General features: G+C 40.6%; 1 protein-coding gene across 1 annotated transcript in view; it reads left to right on the forward strand.

Annotated features, from left to right (window-relative positions):
• Positions 1–2,083: 2,083 nt before the first annotated feature.
• TNC (tenascin C) overlaps positions 2,084–24,462 on the forward strand; it is a 100,591-nt gene continuing 78,212 nt past the window's right edge. Inside the window, 1 exon segment of the mRNA XM_055123396.1 lies at positions 2,084–2,312. The gene's annotated coding sequence lies outside the window, so the exon portion shown is untranslated.

A 24,462-nucleotide genomic window follows, 5' to 3' on the forward strand; every position in this document is an offset into this window, starting at 1 on the left:
AGGGCTAACCTGGTCATTTTTGGCATTATTTTTCCTGGAATTAGCTAAGTCATTTGTATATTAAGTTGATTTTAATCAGAAATCTTGGGATTTACATACATGTAATCAAACACATATATTGATAACATTATGTGTAAATATACATACTGCCAACATGTTGTATGGCAGGAATTTCATTCCATACTGGGGCCATATACTCAGTAGACTTTGGAAAGCTCAGAGGGACAGAGGCATTCATTACCAGTTTCATGCTACTGTAATATGTTTTGGCTAAAACACAGAATTAAGATTTTCCAAAACAACCAACATTTGAAATCAGCCAAATGGTTCAAAAGTTCAAGTGAACTGTTTTACGACGTGACTATTTATGGACATTCTCTCCATCTGGGAGAATCACATGAGTATAGAATCTTAGAATGCTGAAGCCTGAGGGAACATCAGAAGCCATACATCTTTTTCACGTTTCCCAAATGGGGAAACTGAGGTCAAGTAACAAATTGTATGTGTGTGGGACTTTAGCATTGATAATCGGTGGATAATTAAAACCTCTGTTATTAGTTCATTTAAAAAAAAAAGCAATCTCACCTTGAAGATGCTCACTCTAGAAGATGAAGCTTATTTTCCTTATACAGGTGGCAGAGGTCTTTATGCCAGTGGTGATATAATCAAGTAGGGCATAAAACAGTGTTCAAATAGCACCTTACAAAGTGTGATAAAGAGAATGAGGAAGCCCCCACGTAGGGATCTGATATTTTTCAGGTGCTTTTTTTTTTTTTTTTGCTTTTTGGGTCACACCCAGCGATGCTCAGGGGTTACTCCTGGCTTTGCACTCAGGAATTACTCCTGGCTGTGCTCAGGGGACCATATGGGATGCCGGGGATTGAACCCAGGTTGGCCGCGTGCAAGGCAAATGCTTTTAGCGAAGTGACATTTACTTCTCTGAGTCTTAGTTTTTTCATCTGCAAAAGGCTGACCGTGCCCATTCAACCCCACCAAGTGCAGAATTCGTCGAGGAGGATCTAGAAGCTACAGGCGAGAGGCTCACCGTCCTCTGCCATCACTACCCTACTATGTGCTGTGACAAGTTCTAGCGTGGGGCGCCAGGCCCTCGCTTCCCCCACACCCTTACATGCCTGTGTGCGCCCTGAGGATACTCCTTGCATGCTAACCACCTCAAGAATGGATGACTCAGAGCTTGGAAAGAATCCACAGTGGGCTGGTGAGCAAAGGCACAGTTTAACGTCTGGGAGATTAAGTTGTTGCCTTCTCCCCCACCCCCACCCCCCTCCGTAGCAGACACCTTTTAGAGTGAAGAAGAAACCTCGGCGACCTGTCCCCAGGACTACTGTGACTTGAAAGACAGTACCATGCACAGTGTCAAAACAGTAGCTGCCTGGTAGGGCACCAGGACTAGCTGGGCTGATTCCCTCAGCTTTGTCCCATAACAACCGAAAACTAATCCAGGGTTTATGGCTCTGCTGGTCCAGGGAAACCCAAGATGCCCCCGAAGCTTTTAAAGGGCTTTATCTTCTCTTTCCAGGAACTGGGCTCAGCGGCGGCTTTCTCTGAGGTGCCACTGAGCAGCTGTTGCCCAGCGCCCAGGGGAGACCCGGGTCGCCTTTCCAGCCTCCCCAGGAACAGAGCCAACGCTGGGATCCCCGCTCCCTCTCGCTCCCTTGCTGCAGTCTCACAATTAGAAAATCTGGAGGGGGGGGGGAGCAGAACAACAACAACAACAAAAAGAACCACCCCCCCCAAAAAAAAATCACACTTCACAAACAGCTGCACTGCGCCGGGGGCAGGAGGGGAGGGAAGCCGGGAAGCGGGAATTCCTACTTTCGCCATAAATTGTATGCAAATGGGTTCTTTTCCTGGCAGACCCAGAGCGAGGAATGAGTGTGTCTTTCATGAGCTAACCCTGTTCCGCTGGGAGGGCTGTTCCTTTAATTCACCAACTGAAAAAGTGGGAAAGGATGTCTGGAGGCGAGGCGTCCCATTACAGAGGAAGGAGCTCCTATATAAGCCAGCCAAAGCTGGCTGCACTGGCCACAGCCTGCCTACTGTCACGGCTTCCCTGCGCAGACACACACCGGCTGCCTGAGCCCAGCCGTGCTGCCGCCCCCTCCTCCTCCTCCTCCTCCTCCTCCTCCTCCTCCTCCTGCTCCTCCTCCGCACAAAGGCAGCACAGGCTGGAGGTGACCCAGGGGGCCCGCGCACTCACGTGGGAGGCCAGCCGCTGCTCATAGCCAGGTACTTATTTTTCCATGGAGCTGGTTCGCTCAAGGACCTAGGACTGTCCCAAGTCCTGAAAGGTAAGTCCGATTCAGCCCCGTGTGCCACTCAAGGTCATGGTGATATGTATTGGAATACACTCGATGCATTCCCGAGAGCAAAGGAGAGTTGGGGCTTCATTCTGATAAAACGTTTGCTCTATCTCCGCTGCATTCAGAGTCACCGAGCTGGCCCATTACCTTCGCTGCTGGCCAGATGGGGGTCTTGGGAGGCTCGGAAGCGCCTCACCCCTTCCAGTCGCCCCTTTCCAGCCTCCTTAGATGGTCTCTGTTTGGGGTTCTGTTAATAGCCATGCGTGAAAGGAACTTTGTGTAGGGTTTCTGTCTGCTGCACCACAGAGGAAAAGCAAGAACTTTCTCTAACTTTTTTTCCTGGGCGAGTCACCTGTTTTGTTTTTAAGCGGGGGGCGCGCAGAAACAGAGTTGGAAAGTGGTGGAATTTGCTTAGGGCCTTGACTCTGGGATGGAGGAGAGGGAAGCAGAGAGAGAGAGAGAGAGAGAGAGAGAGAGAGAGAGAGAGAGAGAGAGAGAGAGAGAGAGAGAGAGAGAGAGAGAGAGAGAACTGTAAAGAGAATGAGAGAACTCCGGTGTCCAAACAGCACTTACCTATGCAGTTAACAAGAAATGCATCCTGGACCAGTGGGCAGATATGGAAACTGAGGAATGGAATACCAGGGAGAAAATAAGGGCTACTGACTAGAGTGGGGGGCCTGAGTTTCCATTCTGAGGAGCAGAGGAGCCCCCCAGAATACCTTCTCATACACTGACCTTTGAGCTGCATGTATCTGCCTGCCTGGGGTCCCTAGGGCCAGCAGGAGCCCATATTTTCCTAGAACCTCCTCGCCTCTCCCCTCCTTCCTTGCTTCTCATCGCAGACAGCCCAGAGAAATAACTTTCTCCAGGTTTGGGAAGCTCCACCTCTCCTGGCGGACTGTTCTCCCCCTAGTGTCTATTGTACAGAAATTAAGAGATCAGGTTTTAAAGTCCAGGAACATGTAGGTACCCCCTCGCCATCACCACGTCCCTGATACAAATGCGTAGCATCTTCAAAGTCTCAGTTTTCCCATCTCTACAATGGGGACAGTGACTTCCATGGTCCTGATGAGGAGTCAGGGGTTTGGAAAAGCAAATGAGTGCTTAGACACTGGGAGTGTCGATGACCGATGCCATTGCCTTGGAAGGTAACAGCGGGACTCAGCTGGGGTTGTTTCTCTGAGTTCCTCTGCCTCCTCCCCTCACCTGGATTCTGTCTCTTTGTCTCACCCGGTTTAGAGTGTCTCCCTAGACTGGCTGGTCTCAGCCTGGGCTTTCCTCTTTTACAAGCAAGAGGTTGTGTTGGCACAGGTTGGGAGACAAGGCAGCAGCCTGGGGCTGGATGGAAGTGCTGGGTTCTGATTCCAGAACGCATGGGGTTTTGCTTTGGGGCGTTTGCAGCTTCTAAAGCCGTTGGCTCCAAAGTAAGATGCTGCTGCTGCTGCGGCTCTTTGGAAATGCTTCCGTCTGTCTGGAGAGAAAGTGGGACAGGGAGTCCCACTTTAAGAATGAATGGTTCTTTTTTATGCACTCGTGGACTTTTTTTTTTTTTGCCCTTTTTGTGGCATTTTCCCATATGTGCTTCTGAAACAAAACCTATTGCCCACCCCAGCCAGCTTTCCTCCCTGTCTTACAATGTGGCAAGCCCAAGTCAGGACTGGGGAAGAGGGAAGAAACCTGTCGGGAAGTTTGCAGGCATTGCTTGCACCCTTTGCTTAGGAGATATGAATGAGTAAGTTATTGACTCTGCGCATATCTAGGTACTGACCGAGTTTTTTGCTGCAAGAAAACGGTGCATGGTAACAATAGTCTCTGGTGTTTTGTTTTGGTTTGGTTTGGAGGCTTTCTTTCTTTCTTTCTTTCTTCCTTCTCTTTCTTTCTTTCTTTCTTCCTTTCCTTCTTTCTTCCTTTCTTTCTTTCTTTCTTTCTTTCCTTTCTTTCTTTCTTTCTTTCTTTCTTTCTTTCTTTCTTTCTTTCTTTCTTTCTTTCCTTCTTTCTTTCTTTCTTTCTTCCTTTCTTTCTTTCTTTCTTTCTTTCTTTCTTTCTTTCTTTCTTTCTTTCTTTCTTTCTTTCTTTCCTTCTTCCTCTCTTTTTTAGAGAAAAGGAATTGGACAAGATAAAAATGCTGTGTTCTTTAATGATCTTTTTCTTCTATATTTTGTCTGAGAACCCCAGCCTCCCATACGTTATGTCCCTTTAAACACCTCCCTCATGTGACCTTCAGACTTACCGAACTTCCAACATCAGCCTTATGCTATGTGGAAAGACAGTAAATATCTCTATCTCACAGACTTTCATGGCATTCCAATGAGAAAATATGTAGCAGAGTGTTGGCATGGTACCTGACAGGGCTTAGTAGAGAATTTTTTTTTCCTGTTCATCAACTTCAGAGATTTTGTAAAATTGAAGTTCTAAGGTAGTTTTTTTTAATCATGTGGTTATTATTTTAGTTGTGGGCATAGTCATTGTGTCATTGAATCAAAATACTAATATAGGACAGGGGGATATAGGGCTATTTCAGTTGAAGGGGCAGTGGATGCTTTCAAATTCAGCTTCATTGCATGCAGTCTACCCCAGTTAGATCCCCAGCACTCTACGTGGTACCCTGAGCACTGCCAGGAGAAGACCCTGAGCACAAAGCCAGGAATAATCCCCGAATACCACAGGGTGCAGCTCCCCTTCCATTCCCTGGCCCCCCCAAAAAAGTCAGTGTATTTCTCTAAGCATCGGTGTTATTTCCATAAGATCTAAAATGATACAAAACAATTTAAAAAATCATTAGGCCAGAGGCATTGTGTATTCAATATTGCACTGTAATAAGGAATTTTGTTCTTCTGAGTAATGGAAATCAGAACCCGATCCTAAGTAGAAGTTGACAGGAATTTGTGGGATGCTTAACCCCTTTGATTATTATTTTTAAATAACTGTATTGATAACAATAATAGAAAGAACCTATTTTCAATAAGCCCTACATATACATACATCATCTCACTAAAATACATGTTTCTGAGAAATGGATGGTAACTGTTGGGAAAACACATATGCTTAAGAGCAGAGAGTAGGAGGCTTTTAAGAGTTTCAAGTCTTGCCACTAGAGCTCATTTGCAGACATCGGTCCCTAAGATCACCAAGTCAAGTTCCACTGTCTCCTTTCGGAATGCCACTGCCTCTTGTACTGCCTTTAGAAAGAAAATGTTTCCTTTCTCCCTGAGTCTGGACCTCCAGCCAGACAGTGGCCACCCATAAATACAGCACTAGCCTGATCATATAACCAGAATGGAATTTGGAAAGAGAATTCAGGCTGAAAGAATGAAAAACATATTCCCCCTTAATCCTACCCTTTCTAATGCTCACAATGAAGAGGAACACCTATTCTAGCCTCCCTCTAGATGTCTAAAGCTAGGCAGCCCACTGACTTATAAGAAATAAATACCCACCTGGCTCAGAGTATAAGTCCCTTCTCACAAAAGTCACTTCTAGAAGAAGGTAAATAAACATTTATTTGACTCTATGCAATCTTCTGTGATGCTAAAACCTGGGCATGTACCCACAAAATAGTTTATATTGAGAGCTAATTAGGCATTGCATGTGAGAGAGAAGGGTTTTTCCACTGTGTTCTTGTTTACTCTCACTCCAACCGTGCAAGTTATAAAACTAGGAACCAGCTCCAGTTTGTGGACAGAGAGAAATGAAAGTCCAGGGAAGTTAAGTGGCTATTTGGTGAGATTTCCATGAGTGGGGAGCACAGTTGGACTTGAACCCAAACTTTCTGACTAATAGCCTACCATTCTGTCCCCTGTATTGCAATAACTTGAGGGTCTGGTTGAGATACTCTCGTAGAACCTCGAATGATGTCTTTCAGTGATGGGCCAAGAGAGTTGGTGGTGGTGAAAGGTTCATTCATGGTGATGTAATTTTCTGCTTGAAAACAGAATAAAGTTTGAATTTTAACCCAGAGAAAGAGAAAAATGACATCCAAAGTAGCAATTGGGTCATTGCCACTGATTTCCATCCCAGAAGCATATTCACACACATCCCCAGGATCCCCAGGTAATAATTCTAATTGTAAAAGCTGTACCTGTCCCTGCACACGCTCAGATTGCCAGATGAACTAAGCACCTAGTTGTAAAAGAGCAGATTGAGAGATGAAGTCAAATTTCCAGGACAGTCAGGAAATGGATGTGTCCACTGAACTACAATTTGTTTTTTGAAGTTTCAGAGATGAGGGTTATGGTTCAATTCTTTCTCCCTTTAAGAAGATCAGAGGGAATCCCCCTTGAAACTAATTCCAGATCAGTTTAAGTGCCTTTAACATGTGGGAACCATTAGGAAAAGGTTGTTTTCTAATGAGGAAACTTACCAAACTCTTAAAAATCCCAGACGAATGTTCTATCCAAGACAAAGGACTCTATTGCTGTTTAAAAGAGGTCTGATACATCTTTTGGCTTCTTTGTAGAGTAGAAAAGCCTCTGTACCTATCTGATTCTAACCCTGGTGAGTAGCTTTTAGCCTCAAAAATCCCTTTTTGTTTCCTCTCTTGATCTTTGATGACAACCTAATTCATTACTATCATTGCTCCTTTTGACCATGTATCATGGAATAAAACAGAATATCCACGTGGAAAACAGATCAGGAATAGAAAATCCATTCCATGTGTATTTTTGGTCTATTTGTGAATGCAAATGAAAAAAATTATATGCTAATTTGTCTCAGACTTTTGAAATTTCCTGAAGTTTACACAAGTCCTTAATTATGCAGCCATGGTAACTCAAGTAGCTTTGGTTGGTCCTTTCACCCTCCTCAAATACCATACATGACGAGCCAGAGATATATTGCATGCTCTGAAAGTAGAATGCCTTGCTCTAGAACTACTGATCACCTCTTGCCTTTGAAGGCAAGTTGGTTGTAATTAACTTCTATCTGAACATGTCTAAGATGTTCTTGAATTGAAGCCTAGGGGGTGATGGTAATTACTAACATATTCTCAGCATTCTATAAGCATCATTTCATTTAATCATCAACCATTGTTCCAGAAAGTATAATTGATCCCCAAAGTTCAAGCATGGGAAGCTGAGGTTAAAAGTGCCACATTATAATGAATGAATGATGGAGTCAGAACTCAAACCCAAGAAAGTGGTTAAAACCATTAGTTCAATGACTGGGTGAGTTTTAGTTCTTTCATCTTGTGACCAGAGTAAACTCTACAATACAGTAAAGCTAAGAAAAATGGAGATTTTCTTCCCATTGCAATATTCTCTTTATCAGAGTTGCCATCTCCAACTTGGTCCTTGAGGACTTTGTTCCTGTGGAAACTGTAACTACTTTATACATTGTTTCTTGTGGAGTCTGAAGGGTAGGCACTGAAACCTAGGCAAAATTTGGCCCTTCCTTTCAGCTGGAAACCTGAATTGCAGGCACATATCTGAGCAAGAACCATGGCTGTTCTGAAGACACACTAAATGGTCCCATGAGCTCTGGGTTTACTGAACTGACCCGTGGGTGATCACCTAACCACACTCACCTGATACCTTTCTTTTGTGGTCAAGAGCATTGGTGATCAGGGAAAAAGTATGCCAGAGTTATCTTTACCCAGAGTCCAGTGGCTTGGTGGGAGATATCAGGCCCTCAGGAAGTTATTGTTGAAAAGGCTCTTTGTGGTCCCAGAGACTATAGAATAATATGATATTATTGTACCTCAAATAATGCTCTATGGTTTATGAAGCATTTTCACATGTCAGATATATTTTTGAAAGGTAATACTCATCTATTCACAAATTTATAAAGTAATTTTTCTATGTATCACTTTCAGCCTCTCCCAATAATACATCTTATTTTACAGGTGAGTAAATTGAGAACAGGAAAATGTGTCACTTGCAAAAGTAGAATGTGGTGTCATTGGGGTCTTTCCCAGACCTAACTCCTAAAATGATTCTTTTTATTTTCCCCTTAGCAATTTTCCAGTTAGCAATTGAAAATAATACTCAGTATTATTTTCAATTGCTAACTGGAAAAATAAGTTCGAGCTAATAGGCTTCTTGTATGATTATAATTACATTTTTAAAAGGTACTTTGAGAAGGAAGTTGACAGGGGTGGAGGAATTGGTGATGGAATTTTGCATGTCAAAAACCTAATTAAGAATAACTTTGTAATTCATGGTGCTTTAATAAAATTTTGAGGAAAAAAAGAAAAACTTTGGTTGAAAGCTAACCAGAAAGTGGCAGACAAATAGTGGACTTTGGGCCAGATGATACTTTAGAAGAATAGAACTCAAATTTCATCATCCAGAAATGTCTTCAGAGTTAAAATTATACTTGGTGGGTGGGAAAAAAAGGATGGAAAAAGCAGACTTTTGAGAATGAGTCTGCACATTTGTGTTCAAATTCTAAATAAACCTGTAGCTATAGCATAGGGGAGCCCTGGCCTTTAAAGGGCAGTACTCTGGGGAATTTTGCCAGGAGTATAAAGACATGAGCACAAGTAATCCCACTGAAGAATTGATAACCCATAGCCAGAGCAAGCAAACCGAGAGCAGCTCCTTCTAGCCAGAGACCTGCAGGAACACCACACCCAGGAAAGGCTCCAAGGTACAAAACCACAACTGCCATAGCAGCTGCCACAACAATGGCTATAACAAAGTAGGTGAAAACATCCAGACAAGGATGTTGATTTTTTCCCTTGGGGACAAGACATTCTTGGAGAAGCAAATACCTAAGGAACTTTGATGCCTCAGAGCTGGTTGGGAAGAACTCAAGGTGTCAAAGAAGTTCACAGTGAGCAGGCACTCTATTCTGGCTGGACCCCTCAGAAGTGATCTGCCCTCAATACTGCCCTGGGGCTTCAGATGATCACATGGAGGATGCTCAATGCAAAGAGATCTCCAAGAATGCTCTAATATATATGTGGGTTGCTAAAAATCGAAAGTTTTCCTCGACCCCCTCAAAGTGTTGTAACTAAAATGGGACACCCTTAGCCTATTGTCTAGGGTTTGGAGCTTGGATTTTTTCTCTTGAGGCAGTCTCCACAGTGGTGCTCAGGAACCCTGGGGACCGTTCTTGCCAGTAATCACTGATTGAGCATGATCGGTGATTGGGCCCAGTGATATGGTGCTGCTTAAACTAGAAGGGTCATGACTACAAGGGCTATATCCAGTGATTCTTGGGCCAGAATTGGGATGGGGGTGGCCATGGAGTGTCTGAAATCAAACTTGGGGCATTGCACATGCTGTGGATACGTTCCACCCCTTTAATCTATCTTCCTAGTTCCTGGAAATTGTGATTAAGAGGCTCCCCTAGGATAATTTTAAGGTTTTCTTCAAGAGATGTGAGACCACTCAGGGACTCCAATCACACTTATTTCAACTAAAGTTATTATTATTGTGTTGTTGTTATTGTCCCCTTCCTCCTCCTCCTCCTCCTCCTCCTCTTCTTCTTCTTCTTCTTCTTCTTCTTCTTCTTCTTCTTCTTCTTCTTCTTCTTCCTCTTCCTCTTCTCTTTCTTCCTCTTCCTCTTCTTCTTCTTCCTCTTCCTCTTATTTTTCTTCCTCTTCCTCTTCTTCCTTCTTCTTCTTTTTCTTTCTTCTTCTTGTTCTTCCTCTTCTTTTTCTTCCTCTTCTTCTTCTTTCTTCTTCTTCTTCCTCTTCCTCTTCTTTTTCTTCCTCTTCTTCTTATTCTTTCTTCTTCTTCCTCTTCCTCTTCTCTTTCTTCCTCTTCCTCTTCTTCTTCCTTCTTCTTCTTCTTCTTCTTTCTTCTTCTTCCTCTTCCTCTTATTTTTCTTCCTCTTTCTCTTCTTCCTTCTTCTTCTTCTTCTTCTTCCTCTTCTTCTTCTTCTTCTTCTTTCTTCTTCTTCTTCTTTCTTCTTCTTCTTCCTCTTCTTCTTTCTTCTTCTTCTTCTTCTTCTTCTTCTTCTTCTTCTTCTTCTTCTTCTTCTTCCTCTTCTTCTTCTTCTTCTTTCTTCTTCTTCTTTCTTCTTCTTCTTCCTCTTCTTCTTTCTTCTTCTTCTTCTTCTTCTTCTTCTTCTTCTTCTTCTTCTTCTTCTTCTTCTTCTTCTTCTTCTTCTTCTTCTTCTTCTTCTTCTTCTTCTTCTTCTTCTCCTCCTCCCCCTCCTTCTCCTTCTCCTCTTGCTCCTCCCTCTCTTTCTCCTCCTCTTTTTCTCCTTCATCCTCCTCCTTCACTCCCTCCTCCTCCTTCCCTCCCCAGTCCCTCACCTCTTCCTCCCCTTCCCCCTCCCCACTCTTTCTACTCCTCCTCCTCTTTCTTCATCTGTATTTGAGTCACACCTGGCTGTGCTCAGGGCTTATGCTCAGAGATTACTCCTGGTGGAGTCTGGGGTACGATATGATTTGCCAGGGATTGAATCTAGGTTTGTTGCATGGATGGCAAGCTCCATGCCCTAAGTCCTTCTACTTCTATCTGTTTTATACACTGAGTTTGCTCATAAATACAAGAATTCTGTGGTAAGAGCAATTCTTTTAAAATAAATTACTGACCTAGTTTAACTCTCATTTTAAAGATGGTGAAACTGAGACACAGAGAAAGGGAAAGTCTTTCTAAGATCTCTTGCCAGTTGGCAATAAGGCTAGGACTGGATTCTAGGTCTTCAGACCCTTGCTCTTAGAAGCCAGAGATAATATAAAAAGCACCAAAAGTAATACATTCCTTTAAAAGGAAAATAATAGGAGGAAAATTCTTCTCTGAATAACCTTCACTCACATGGGCCAAGTGAAGGAAACTCCAGTATTGGTTATGTATTGTTGTATCACAAATTCCCACAATCTTGGTGATTGAAAACAACACACATTTATCATCGAACAGTTTAAGCAGTCAATAATCGAAATTCCATTTACCTGGAAGATCTATGTTCTCTCATGAGACTACAGTGGTGTTTTTCAAGGATTTGGGGTTTCATCTGACACCTCAGGCAAAGATTCCCTTTCAAACTCATTTATATGCTTATTAGCTGGATTCATTTTCTCAGAGACTGTTGGATTGAAGGCCTCAGTTTTTGTTGATCCATCTTTGGTTTCTTGTAACCGGACTCCTCCAACGGTCATCTGATTCATCAGAGACAAAGAAAGGCAGCCTTGCCTGCAGAAAAGACAGACATCACAGCCTTGTAGGGAAGATTGATTAGGAAGCCTTGTTATAAAAAATAACCTATCATACCTTAGCCACATTATGTTAAAATTAAACCACTAGGAAATCCCATACACAAGAGGAAGGTATTACACAAGGATGTAAAATAATTGTCCAGCATCAATGATATCCATCTTGAAGTTTCACTGCCATTATCTCCCACAACCCAATGTTATGAATCTCTGATAACTTCATTATTAATGACCAGTTAACTCATCTCACCTCTAAATAATGAGACATCAATCATTATGGCAGCTTCTAAGATAACTTATCTTAACAGTTAGCCTACTTGTGAAATGGAGTCACGTTTTGCACTGGATGCTAGAGTTTTTTGTGGAAGGAGCCACGTTCCTTTCACATATTCCAATGGGACATTGACTTCAAATTCATTTTATTGAAAAGCCAGATATACAGAGTAACCAAAACTGAAGCTCCTTCATTGCACCCACCCCTATTCCAAACTGTTCCTCTCTTGGCAGATATATTTATAACCAGATATAGAATTAATTCCTCCATTTTCTCAATTTCCTTGCTACCTTATCATATACCAAATAATCCTAATTCTGCTTCCCTGACAAGCAAATAAGTTTTAGGTCACAGTCGAACCCCTGCAATAGTTTTACCATTTGTTCCCAGGCTTCTCTTTCCATCTATTCCTCAACTTGGGTTGTAGAAGTCACATTTTTAGACCTAATTATTCCTAAATATTTCCCTTCTGATGATGTGGAAAAATACCGGTCCACAAGCTGGAATTCAATGTTTTTCATCATCTGGCTCCTAGTTTCCAAATATACCATGTACTAGAGCTATACTCTCTAGACCAATCATTTTCCCCCTCCCTTTACCCCTTTCAAATACTGTTTCTTTCCTAGAACTTCTTTCTGTGTTTTTCATCTACCCATAGTCTCCTTTCAGAATTCAGTTTAGGAACCACCTGCCCCAGGAAAGCTGAATGCTCCTTTGCTGCTGTCCCATCCCATGTCACATTTTTCTCTCTAATCACCTGCCATTTGTTAAATTGCCTGTGTGCTCATAGAGAAGCGCTTCCCACCAATAATGTTCTTGAAATGAGAATTCTTATCCAGTGCATCTACAATCAAGCACAACTGTAATAAATTTAGCTGTGTTCAGCAAATGTATGCTTTGCCTTCATTCAAAAAGTCCAGAATGTGATGTTTCCAGATTTTGGGCCCTAGGCTCTGAATGTTTAGAATGATGTCATAATGTGTGACAGGAGGAAACCAACCATAATCCTGGGGAAGGAAACTATTTCTGAGCAGACTTCAAGCAAAGCATGTTTGCTTTCAAAGATGCCTCAGACTGTGTGTGTGTTAAAATTTTATAGTTGAGGTAATATGGTTATAACAGTGTCAATGTTTATGCTTTTAGTGTGCAAAATTGCTGTATTTTCATCACCATCAAAGCATTAAAGACCCGGGGCTGGAGCGATAGCATAGCTGGTAGGGCGTTTGCCTTGCACGTGGCCAACACGCGTTCGATTCCCAGCATCCCATAGTCCCCTGAGCACCGCCAGGAGTAGTTCCTGAGTGCAAAGCCAGGAATAACCCCTGTGCATCGCTGGGTGTGACCCAAAAAGAAAAAAAAAAACATTCAAGACCCTCCACCACTCTACTTTTTTCAGTTCTGATCAGTCTCTTCCTTCCCTCCTGTTCTCTCCTAACACTTGATAAGCTCATTTCTATAGTCAAAGTTCATTGTTATCATTAAAGACGGTAGATAAGGTCCATTCCGTTGCTTTTCAAAAAATATACCACATATGAGATCATCCTGCATTTATCTTTATCCTTCAGATTTATTTCATATGACGTGCTCCATCCAAGTTGCTGCAATAGGCAAGATTTCATCTTTTCTTAAAACTAAGTAGTCCTTCTTTCGCTGACTTATTTCACTTAACATGATGCCCGCCCCCCCACCCGTTCCATCCAAGTTGCAGCAAAAGACAACGGCATTTTTATCTTTTCTTACTGCATAATATTCCATGTGAGCATATGAAATAATTCCCCTTTAAAATTGAAGACAAATACGCAGCAAAATATGCTATAATAATTGGGGCCGGAGCGATAGCACAGCGGGTAGGGCGTTTGCCTTGCACGCGGCTGACCCAGGTTCGATCCCCGGCATCCCATATGGTCCCCCAAGCACCGCCAGGAGTAATTCCTGAGTGCAGAGCCAGGAGTAACCCCTGAGCATTGCTGGGTGTGACCCTAAAAGCAAAAAAAAAAATATGTTATAATATTTCTCTCATGCAAGTGTTTTATAAACAATTCTCTTTCCTGAGCCTGACATCAAAGGAAGTGGGAAAGTATAAAATGGCCTAGTGACTAACTTCAAATTTACAGACTATGGCTAAGAAATGGGGTGTGTGTTCCACAACTAAGCTGTACAAGATTGTAAAGATAAAATAAGCTCTGTTGTCCATAGCAGTGAGGTTTTTTTTTTTCCATTTTAATGTGAGTATAATTAGATCTTCTAGTCAATGGGAGGTTTGGGATAAAAGATGAGTGAGTTGGGGCTGGGGTGACAGACAGTACAGTGGGTAGAGCATTTACCTTGCACTCGGTTGACCCAGGTTCTATCCTCAGCATCCTGCACGGTACCCTGAGCACCACCGGGAGTAATTCCTGAGCGCAGAGCCAAGATTAACTACTGAGCATTTCCAGGTGTAGCTCAAAAAATCAAAAACAACTGGGAAAAAAAAAGAGAAAAAGAGTATGTCAACTGAGAAACCCTACAGCATGTCATCTATTCACTCTTATTTCATCTATTTCACTCTTATTTCTTATTTCACTCATTCTTATTTCAACTTATTAGTGTTCTCAATCATACTTGACAACAGTCTTTTTCTCCAGGACATCTATCTAAAGACATCTTGGACTATAGCCTAGCAGATTCTTCACTGGAGCACAAGTCTTCACACATTTTAAAAGGACTGTAAATTTGTTCTTGTTCATCTAGACTTACAGTAGAAGGCCAAACAAATTGTTCAGACTGAAACAGGCATGCCCGGAGTAGGGAAAACTTCACTCTAGAGGTAGAGACAAGAAGGGTGTCACCCTAATTAGCAACTCTTTTTGGCTAAGATGATCCATGAGCTCAGCCAGGATTCAGCAGACTCTCAGACCAAAGGAAACTTGCCAACATCTGCCTCCAGGCAAGTGAGCACTTGCAAATGGTACACCTTAGCTTCAGCTTTCTCCAAAGGGGAAGCGTATCAAACTTAAGATGCAGCCAGAGGCCCTGAAAGAGAGAGATCATAGATTTCTGTGTTTATTCAAGGACAGCCAGCAGATTGTTCTTGGAGACATAAAAAAATGGAGGGTCAAGGGCTCTATTTGAGCTCTGATCACTCACACTGTTAGCAGTGCTAATGTTTAGTTTTCACCTTGTATGAACTGCACGTCTTTAATGAGTCAGCCTGGTGTAGTAATTGAGATTACACATTTTAAAATCACAAGTTAGGGTTGAGAAACTAATTCTGCTTCTTAAGAAGTCACCAAAGAGCTGAGTTCTGGTTTTGTTTCCAAATAGATATAATGATACCTTTCCCAACAGAGTCATGACATATAACTAGATAAATGATAGTGTGTAAATAAAAGCATCTGACACAAGAGTTGCCATAAAATAAGCTCTCAACAAATTTAGTTTCCTTCTGTCCAGTAAAATCTCTATCTGGTGTTTGTAATGGTAGTTGTCGTTTATTACCTCGCTTCTATATTCCTATAAGGCTCAGCACTCTACCCAAAGGCAGCTTAGTTTTGTGAATAAAGTTTTATTGTAACAGTCATACTCATTAATTTTTATTAATTTTTATCATGTCTATTCATTTATGTCATGCCCACGTATATGTTCTTTATAATAGTGGAGTTCATTACCTATGACAGAATATCTGGCTGCAAAAGTCTAAATATCTAGTCTTGAATCACTAATAAATATTCACTACCTAATAAATATTCCTAATTTTTTCCAGTATATCAAATTATATACATAATTTTAAACATCACAACCTAGCAAGGTGGGTATTATTATACATATAAAGAAGTTGAGGGGCTGGAGCAATAGCACAGCAGGTAGGGCATTTGCCTTGCACACAGGCGATCCGAGTTCGATTCTCAGCATTCCATATGGTCCCCCGAGCACCAAAAGGAGTAATTCCTGAGTACATAAGCCAGGAGTAACTTCTGTGCATTGCCGGGTGTGACCAAAAAAACAAACAACAAAAAAAAAGAAGTTGAAACAAAAATAAAGGTTTATTAGTAAGCTCCCCTTCAAAAGTGTAACTCCAAACTATGATCATGAATAAAAACATAGAAAAAGAATTAAGGGCCGTAGATGTAGCACAGAGGGTAAGGCACTTGCTATACAGGAGACTAACTTGGTTCCTATTCCTAGCAACCCATAATGCCCTGAGCACTTCCAGGAGAGACCTTTGAGCATAGCCAGGTGTGGGCCCAAAACTAAAACTTAACAAATAAAAAGAAGAGTTATTCATTTGTATAATACATTCCTTTTGTCCCTAATTCTGGCTTTTCATTCTCTGCAGCTATTTTCTTTTCATTCGTAAACAGCATTTTCAGGGTTATTTTTTCTTTTTTTTCTTTTTATTTATTTTTTAAATTTTTTATTAGAGAATCACTGTGATGTACAGTTACAAATTTATGAACTTTTGTGTTTGCATTTCACTCATACAGTGATCCAGTGATCGTTTACCCATCCCTCCACCAGTGCCCATTCACCTCCACCAATGATCCCAGTATCCCTCCCACCACCCCCACCCCATCCCCCACCACCCCACCCTGCCTCTGATGCAGGGCATTCTCTTTTGTTTTCTCTCCTTTTGGGTGTTGTTGTTTGCAATAGAGGTATTGAGTGGCCTTCATATTCGGTCTATAGTCTACTTTTAGTTCACATCTTCCAACCCGATTGGGTCCTCCCAACATCCTCTACTTGGTGTTCCCTTCTCTATCTGAGCTACTGCAGCTAAATTTTTTGATGTCACTTCCACTTACTGAATTAACTTGTCTGGAAGAAACTAATCTTATCTACATGAAATTCCCCCTTTTTTCTTATTTATTTGTTCGTATAAGTGTATTTTTTTAATTGAACAATGTCATTTCTAGAACATTTCTAGTGCTACTGCACCCTGATTAATTTCATGAAATCCATGCTTTTATTTATGACATTACATAGTGAAAATGTAATTTTCCTGGAAGAGAAGATATTTAAGAGCCCCTGTCTGCTACTTCTTATTTTATCTTCCTCTCACATACTCATTTTCTCTCCATGCCAGAATTAAGGAGAGTAGGTTACTTCCAAAGATGTTAAAGATTTACATGAGACACAATTAGTATGGCATATTTGACTCTGTGTCTCCTTCCAAGTTTCAGACCATAAATAAACCCATACGGCACCTCAATTCCCTAACACCAATATTCTCAGAGGTTCCATCTGAAGATTCTCACAGCTATTTATGTAATTGGTATTGGGCTTTCTTCTGGTGTATTGTGCATATCTATTAATTTCTGAAGAAGAGTAATAAAATTTATTTTAAAAGATAAACTAATCTAGCAGAAAACATAGGGCTCCAAATGATGAGAGTATGTCCTCAGTTTTTAGTCAAGTGAGCTAAACAAACAAATAAATGAGAGTAGGTTCTCAATTTTTGGTCAAGTGAGCTAAATCACTGTATCACTGTCACTGTCATCCCCTTGCTCATGGATTTGCTTGAGCGGGCACCAGTAACATCTCCCTTGTGAGACTTGTTCTTACTGCTTTGGGCATATCGAATACACCACTGGTAGCTCCCAGGCTCTGCTGTGTGGGTGAGATACTCTCGGTAGCTTGCAGGGTTCTCCAAGAGGGGCAGAGGAATTAAATCAAAGCGTGCAAGGCAAAAGCCCTACCCGCTGTGCTATAAATAAATTAAATTTAGTCAAATTTTATTGAGTGGGTTGCTTATTTACCCTCTCAAGCTCTTTTAGTTTAGCTGTAAAATTAGACCAAATCTTACTACTCAAAGAGTTGATGTCAGAGTTTATACACAACTAAAAAGTGCCAGACACAGAAATAATGTTAAACTATTTGCTTCACTCTTCATTTAAGTTCTTAGAAAGCTTTTGTCCAGAGTTTCACATGTATCACAGACCAGTCAATGTTAGATATCATTACTCCTATGTAGTCTTAAAGTAAACGAAAGGATCAAGAATTTAGGTTTTTAGGTTGTATTTTTAATCTTCACTTCCTCCATTGTGTACCATCAAACCTAATCCTGTGACATTCTTTAAACACAAAGTAATCTAGTGAGTTTCGACAACATTGTGTAATCGCTTCTGTTTTTGGAGCTTTCCAATGAACACACAGTAATAACTCTGGGAAATCTTGATGTAAAGAAAACCAAAGAAAACTGTGTAATTAGTTTGGCTTTAAATGGCATTTGGTTTAGAAGAGAATTTTTCAAACATGTTTAATTAGAGAATAATCTTCCTTGTAATAATAGCTGTCAAAATGTCATCAGATTACTTTTTTAGAAAAATATGCCATTGCAAGTTACCCAGCTGAGTTAAACCTAATTTAGGAATTAGGAATAGCCATTTTTTTAGATTCATATGAATCATCTCTTGGTATCTGTAAGGTATAAATGTCTTTTATGGTAAACACTTACTCTATACTTTGACCATTGAGTCCTTTTGAAGTTAGTGCTTTTAAAGGTGTCACATAAACAACTCTTTTTACTTCACTAAATGTAGCATCAAATCTGATGACTAGAAGTGGGGCCTGCCAGTCCAGTCAGATTAAGTTCCTGCTCCCCCATTCAGGATATATAACCTTAACTGTAGTATCCTGCTTCCTCAATCACAAACTGAGGAAAAATAAAGATGGCTACCTCAGATGACCTGGAGATGATTCAGTGAGATGATCCACAAAAAGGGATGTTTCTAGAACAGATCTAGCCTATCAATAAGAAGAAAGTAGATCGTGAAAGTAGATTTACCTAGTCTGCGATTACATAAATTAATCACTAGAGTATTTCTAGTTTACCTCGAGAGTCAAGTTTCTTTTTTCTAACATTAAAGTAATAAAAAAGATAATTGATAAAAAAAGATAATTGATAAATAAAGTAATAAAAAAGATAAATAAAAAAGATAATTAAAAAAGATAATTAAAAAAGATAAATAAAAAAGATAATTAATAAAAAAGAAAATTGGGGAAGTCAATTTTTATCAGAATATACAGAAAATTGTTGAACTTGCTTCCTAGAGGTTTTTGTAGTTTTCAGTGATGTCATCTGACTCTGACACAAGTCTCATTTGAGCAGCATTCCATCCATTTGCTTATTACGTTAGTTTGGAAAAAATTTTAAAATTTATCTATTCTTGCAATGTTAAATTTTGGCATGCATAATCAACCTCCCCTGTTCCCAGAGTAGACAAGAATAATCTATCAGTACACCTTTCCCCCTTGATCTAAACATAACCACAAGAGTCTTTCTCAATCTGCTCTAGGGAACCACATTAGTTCAGTGAAGTTGACACAGACAGAAATTTTTCCTGCCAAACGAATTCATCCTTTTATCTAAAATTCAACAACCTATACAACTGCATTGCCCCCTACTTCCTCCCTCCCACCCTCCTCTCTCACTCACACACAAACAGGGTCAGTGGTATGGAACTTCCTAATAAAAGAATAAAGAAAACAATTACTATCTTTGGTATTTATTGTTATTATTACAAGGTTCATGATCCTCCATCACTATCTTAAACAAGACTAGATAAATACTCATTTACAGGTAAAGAGATAAAAGGAAAGTTTTAGGTTTTTGTCCAGGGTTCCCTGTCAGGTAAGCAGAATTCAAACTCTGAAGGCTATATTCTTCTTTCTCCCATCACAATGCTCACTTAAGAATCTTCAAAATCCTTCAAGGCCCTAGCTCAGGCATTGAGTGTGGCTCACTATAGTTTCACAGAGGCCGTCTTGTCACCACAAAGACCTTTCCAGAAGGCCAATCTCTTATTTAAAGTTGTGGGTCCATCTACAACCTCACCTTGACTCAAGAACTCAAGAACTCTCTGTCTAATACTTGTGAAAGAGGCTACTAGATTCTTAAAATACTGGATGAAGGCCCAAACAGAGGAGGTCATTGTTCCATTAGGAAATGAATTCAAATCTACTTTTGAGATAATTTTCCAGAATTTTACAGGAATCTATATTGTTACCCCTTGGTCAGGCCCACTTTTTATTTTCTTTTCTGTCTGGGCAAGAAATCGAAGCGAGAAATCAAGTGCTCTGCAGAAATTTTATTTCAGGAATTGAAACCAGACAGCACCCGAGCAGTTTGCGGTCTGAATGTATCAATGGATCTAGTCATATTTCATCTGAGCTTTCTTAGGTATACTAAACCACAAATATGAATCTCATTATTGTGTCTGAATGGAAATATTTTATGGATTAAGATTTGTGAGCTTAATTTGGATGGTAATGAAAAATTCTGTTGGGGTATGGGAGGGAGGAAGCCACGAGCAGTACCAATGCTTAAGCCAAGCAAACTAAAGAAACACTTAATATGGGGCAGAGGGAATGTGTTCTACATCATATTGTCAGTTTAACTTGGGTCTAAAATAAAGTACAAATCTAAATGCAGCAGAAATATTGCTCAAATTAGCAGTCGACTACAGGTCATTAAAATACAAGAGATTCTAGAACTGGAATCAGACGCAGTTGCTTATTTTATAGGTAAATCTGAGGTCCCAAGAGAGGTGTGCCTTTCCCAAGGTCATACAATGAAGAATTGGCAGAACATTCATTCCGAGCTATCTTCTATCTCCTCTGCTTGTTACACTTTCTGTTGTCTCATGAAAATTTCACATTTCAAGGAGCCTAATAACAAGCAATAAATAGTCAAGTTTCAAAATGAGAATGGGAGGGAAAAAAAAGCAACCAACAAATACTAACACAAAACTGGGAGAATTACTAAATATAAACTAGGATATTTCCTTGATATCAAAAGCAGAGTATCACACTGAGTGTCTAAGAGTCCCCATCAAGTTCACCTTTGACCTAAGGTCCAATTAGCTTATTTCAGTCATATAGAAATATTGTTCCAAAGCACTAGTTCCCAAGAATACTTGGACTACTAGTGAAAAATCTAAGATGGAATCTAGTCACTTCTGTGACTGTTGTCCATAGTATAGTTTCTGGCACATTAAAAAAAATGAATAAATAAAATGTGCGAATTCTAAGATTATAGCTATGATGAAATGTTTGATAGGTTTTGTATTAGAAAACACCACAGAGGGTTTATTATATTATGACTATCAGGAAAGGGAGAACACTTGTACATTCATTAATCCTATAAAAATGAGTATCTTTTATGTGTAATCTGAGATCAAGAAATACCCTTATATTTTCACTCAATTAGAATCATATTGTGCACTCAGTACATTCTAATCACCTTAGTTTGTTGACTATGAAGACACCAAATACTCGGTTATAGTCCTTATTCTCATGGAGCTTACAAACAGCTTCATCATCATCATCATCATCATCATCATCATCATCATCATCATCATCATCATCCCAATGATTGTCGAATTTCTCGAGCAGTCTCAGTAGCATCTCCATTTGTCCTAGCCCTGAGATTTTAGAAGCCTCTCTTTACTCCTCCTTCCCAAAGAGGGAGGCTTTTTCAGGGTCAGCGGAATGAGACCCAGCATTGTTACTGGTTTTGGCATATGAATACACAATGCGGAATTCGAATTTGCGAGGCTCTCCCATGTGGGCAGGAAACTTGGTAGCTTACCAGTTCTCCCAGAGGGAGAAGTAGGCTATAAGATGTCGCTTCCGGGAGCTTGGTTTTAGGTCTCTGGATGCTGGCCATTGGTGGGATTAATGGCACCAGGGGCAGTCACTGGGTGTAACCGCCTAGCTACTGGAAAGTGGGAAATCTGGGTGGAAGAGGCCCAGTCCCGATCCAAGCAGGCTTGGAGGTCTCAGCCCCAGGTCCCACACACCTGGTTTCTTCTGCTGGTACCTTCATGCGTGAGGCTCGTCCGAACGTGTGGAGCCGGGGTGGGGGGGAGGGGAGGGGCCTTGAGCATGGCTGTGGCTAAGGCTCTGGAGGTCTTCGGCCGCAGGAGCTCTGCTCAGGGAGGGGAGGGAAGCTGGAGCCCATCCCCTTCGAGGGGGCCCCCGGGGAAGACAGCCAGGCGTGAGGGCAAGAGACTCTCTCTGTCACTCTCTTCTCTCTTACAAACAACTTATAAAGAGTAATTAAAGAATAGCTGCTTAAACACAGCTATTAGCATAAACGCAAGCTGGAATTTTATGATTAGTCTAAACTAGGAAGCTTTGCATATAAAACAGAGCCACCCCAAATCGTATTTAGAATGACCTGAAAATTTTTTTCTTCTTTTTAAATTATTTTTTTAAATTTTATTGAATCACTGTGAGATAGTTACAAACTTTCATGCTTGGGTTACATTCACACAATGATCAAACACCCATCCCTCCACCAGTGCATAACCCCCCCCCCAATACCTGAAATTATATCAGATCAAGTGCCCAGAGTATTCAAGAGAAGAAAAAGATTACCTGAGAAAACTTCTACCAATCAACAAAACTTTCTAACTTCATCTTAAATAGATAGGTCCTCCTACTTAGAAATGTGGTAAAGAATATTTGAGGAGTCTTCGGGGCCTCCGGGATCCTCTATCAGTTAGAGCTGAGAGCAGACAGTAGCCCCGAGGTTTCTATCAGTGTGCTGCTTCATCCCCATAAAATATCTGATACTCTAAGGATCTGATTCCAGGGGATTTCTAAAATGCATCTTTTCTATATTTATTTTTTTGACTGACTTATCAGTGTTTTAGATTTTTATGAAATTTCAAGGCATTAGTTTCATGCCTTATAATTGTTACCACCCCATCACTGGAGTCCTAGTGCTCAGTCATACTCTAAGAGACACTTTGGCTCATTCCCCTCATCCTTTTTGCCTTTCCCTTTGCGAACAACCACACTTTTTTAATGCATCTAGGGGTATATTTTATTGTGCTTTTTTTTTACAGTTTGTTGGCTTTGGTTATCCATATTCCACATACAAATGAAACTACCCAATAATTTTACTTAGCACCATCACCTCAAGTTTTATTCAGCTTCTCCCAGAAGGTAAAATTTTATCTTTTCTAATGCAGGTTAGTTTTCCACTGAGTATGGATACCACAACTTTTGTAACCAGTCATTTCTTTTGGAGCATTTTGATGGATGCCATCATTTGGCTACTGTGAATAATCTTATTCTAAACACTGGAGTAGAAATGTCACCTAAAATTAGTGTTTTCACATCTCTGATATAATTTCATATCTTTCAGATAATTTTCTAGGAATAACATCTCAAGTACAGGGAATTTCAGTAATGTGGAACATTTTTTTAATGTATCTGTGGCCCACCAGTATGTCTTCCTTAAATATGTCTATTCATGTTGTTTGCCATTTTCTGATCAGATTGTTTATTTTGTTGTGGTGGTGAGGGGGATAGAGTTGTAAGTTCTCTACCTATCTCTATCTCTATCTCTAAAATAATTTTATATTAACTCCATGTCAAATGTATGATGAGTGATTATCTTCTCCCAATTGCTAGGTTTCCAGTTTGGTTTTGTGGTAGTTACTCTCTTGCTTTGTAAATTCTTTTTAATTTGATGTAGTCCAATTGGTTTTATCATTGCCTTTCTTAACTTTACCGTTAAGACTCAAAATATAAGCTTTATGAATATCTAGGTTCTGGAGTACATCACTAATCTTTTGAGAGGGGACACACCAGATGTCTTCAGGATTTATTACTGGCTCTCTGCTCAGGGGTCATTTTTGACAGTATTTAGAAACCGTATATGGAGCCGGGCATTGAACAATGAATGGTCCTACATGAATAGCAAGCACTTTATATAGCAAGTATTAGCTCTTGCGTCCTCATCAATGTGGGTTTTTCTGGACTTTGTGGTTTAATATCTAATATAAGGCGTTAATCCAGTTTGAACTAATTGTGTATAAAAAGTGATGAAATTTTGTACTCTGTACTCTCTCTTTCTCTCGCTCTTGCTTGCTCACTCACTCTCTGTCTCTCTCAGCATGTGCCTACCTTTCCAATTATCCATCATAAATTTTTATTTTGTTTTGTTCTTCTTAGCACTCTGAATTGGTCTTAGGAGTTTGTTATTTCTTTTATTGTTGCAGTTAAGGTAGCATTCCACATTTATGGTTTTGATATACAGGTACTGGACCTCACCTTAAGAGAGTACCCAATATCCTCCACCAAAATGCACACGTTATTTCTAGTTCACATCTTCACCTCTTAGTCTCCATCTGGCTCCCACTGGTAAATCTTGGTTTTGTGCTCCAAGACCAAGGTTTGCTATTGTTCAATGTTCTCTATTCCCTTGTTCTGTTTCTCTATATACCACAGATAAGTGAGGTCATCTGATATTTGCCCTTCTCCCTCCAGCTTACTTCAATCAGTTACACTGAATTGCAAGATTTCATGTTTTTTTACAAATGCACTTTTGGATACATGCTACTACTTCTTTTATCTATTCACCTGTCACTGGCCACTTAGGTCGTTTTTATATCTTGGCTACTGAACTAAGTGCTACAATACAACACCATTTTGGTGAGGCTTTCCTTTCTCCCTGGTATGAACTTGACTCCTTTATTATAGGTTGTTGCACTGCCATCCCTTTGTTCATCACTTTGTTCATGCTCAAGCGGGCACCAGTAATGTCTCCATTGTGAGACTTGTTGTTACTGTTTTTAGCATATCGAATATGCCACGGGTAGCTTGCCAGGCACTGCTGTGCATGCAAGATACTCTCGGTAGCTTGCCAGACTCTCTGAGAGGGACGGAGGAATCAAACCCGGGTTGGCCACGTGCAAGGCAAATGACCTATCCTCTGTGCTATCGCTCTGTGGCCAAGCAGTCTAAGGCGCTGGATTAAGGCTCCATTC

Source organism: Sorex araneus, chromosome 1 (assembly GCF_027595985.1).
Source record: "Sorex araneus isolate mSorAra2 chromosome 1, mSorAra2.pri, whole genome shotgun sequence".
Lineage (NCBI taxonomy): Eukaryota > Metazoa > Chordata > Mammalia > Eulipotyphla > Soricidae > Sorex > Sorex araneus.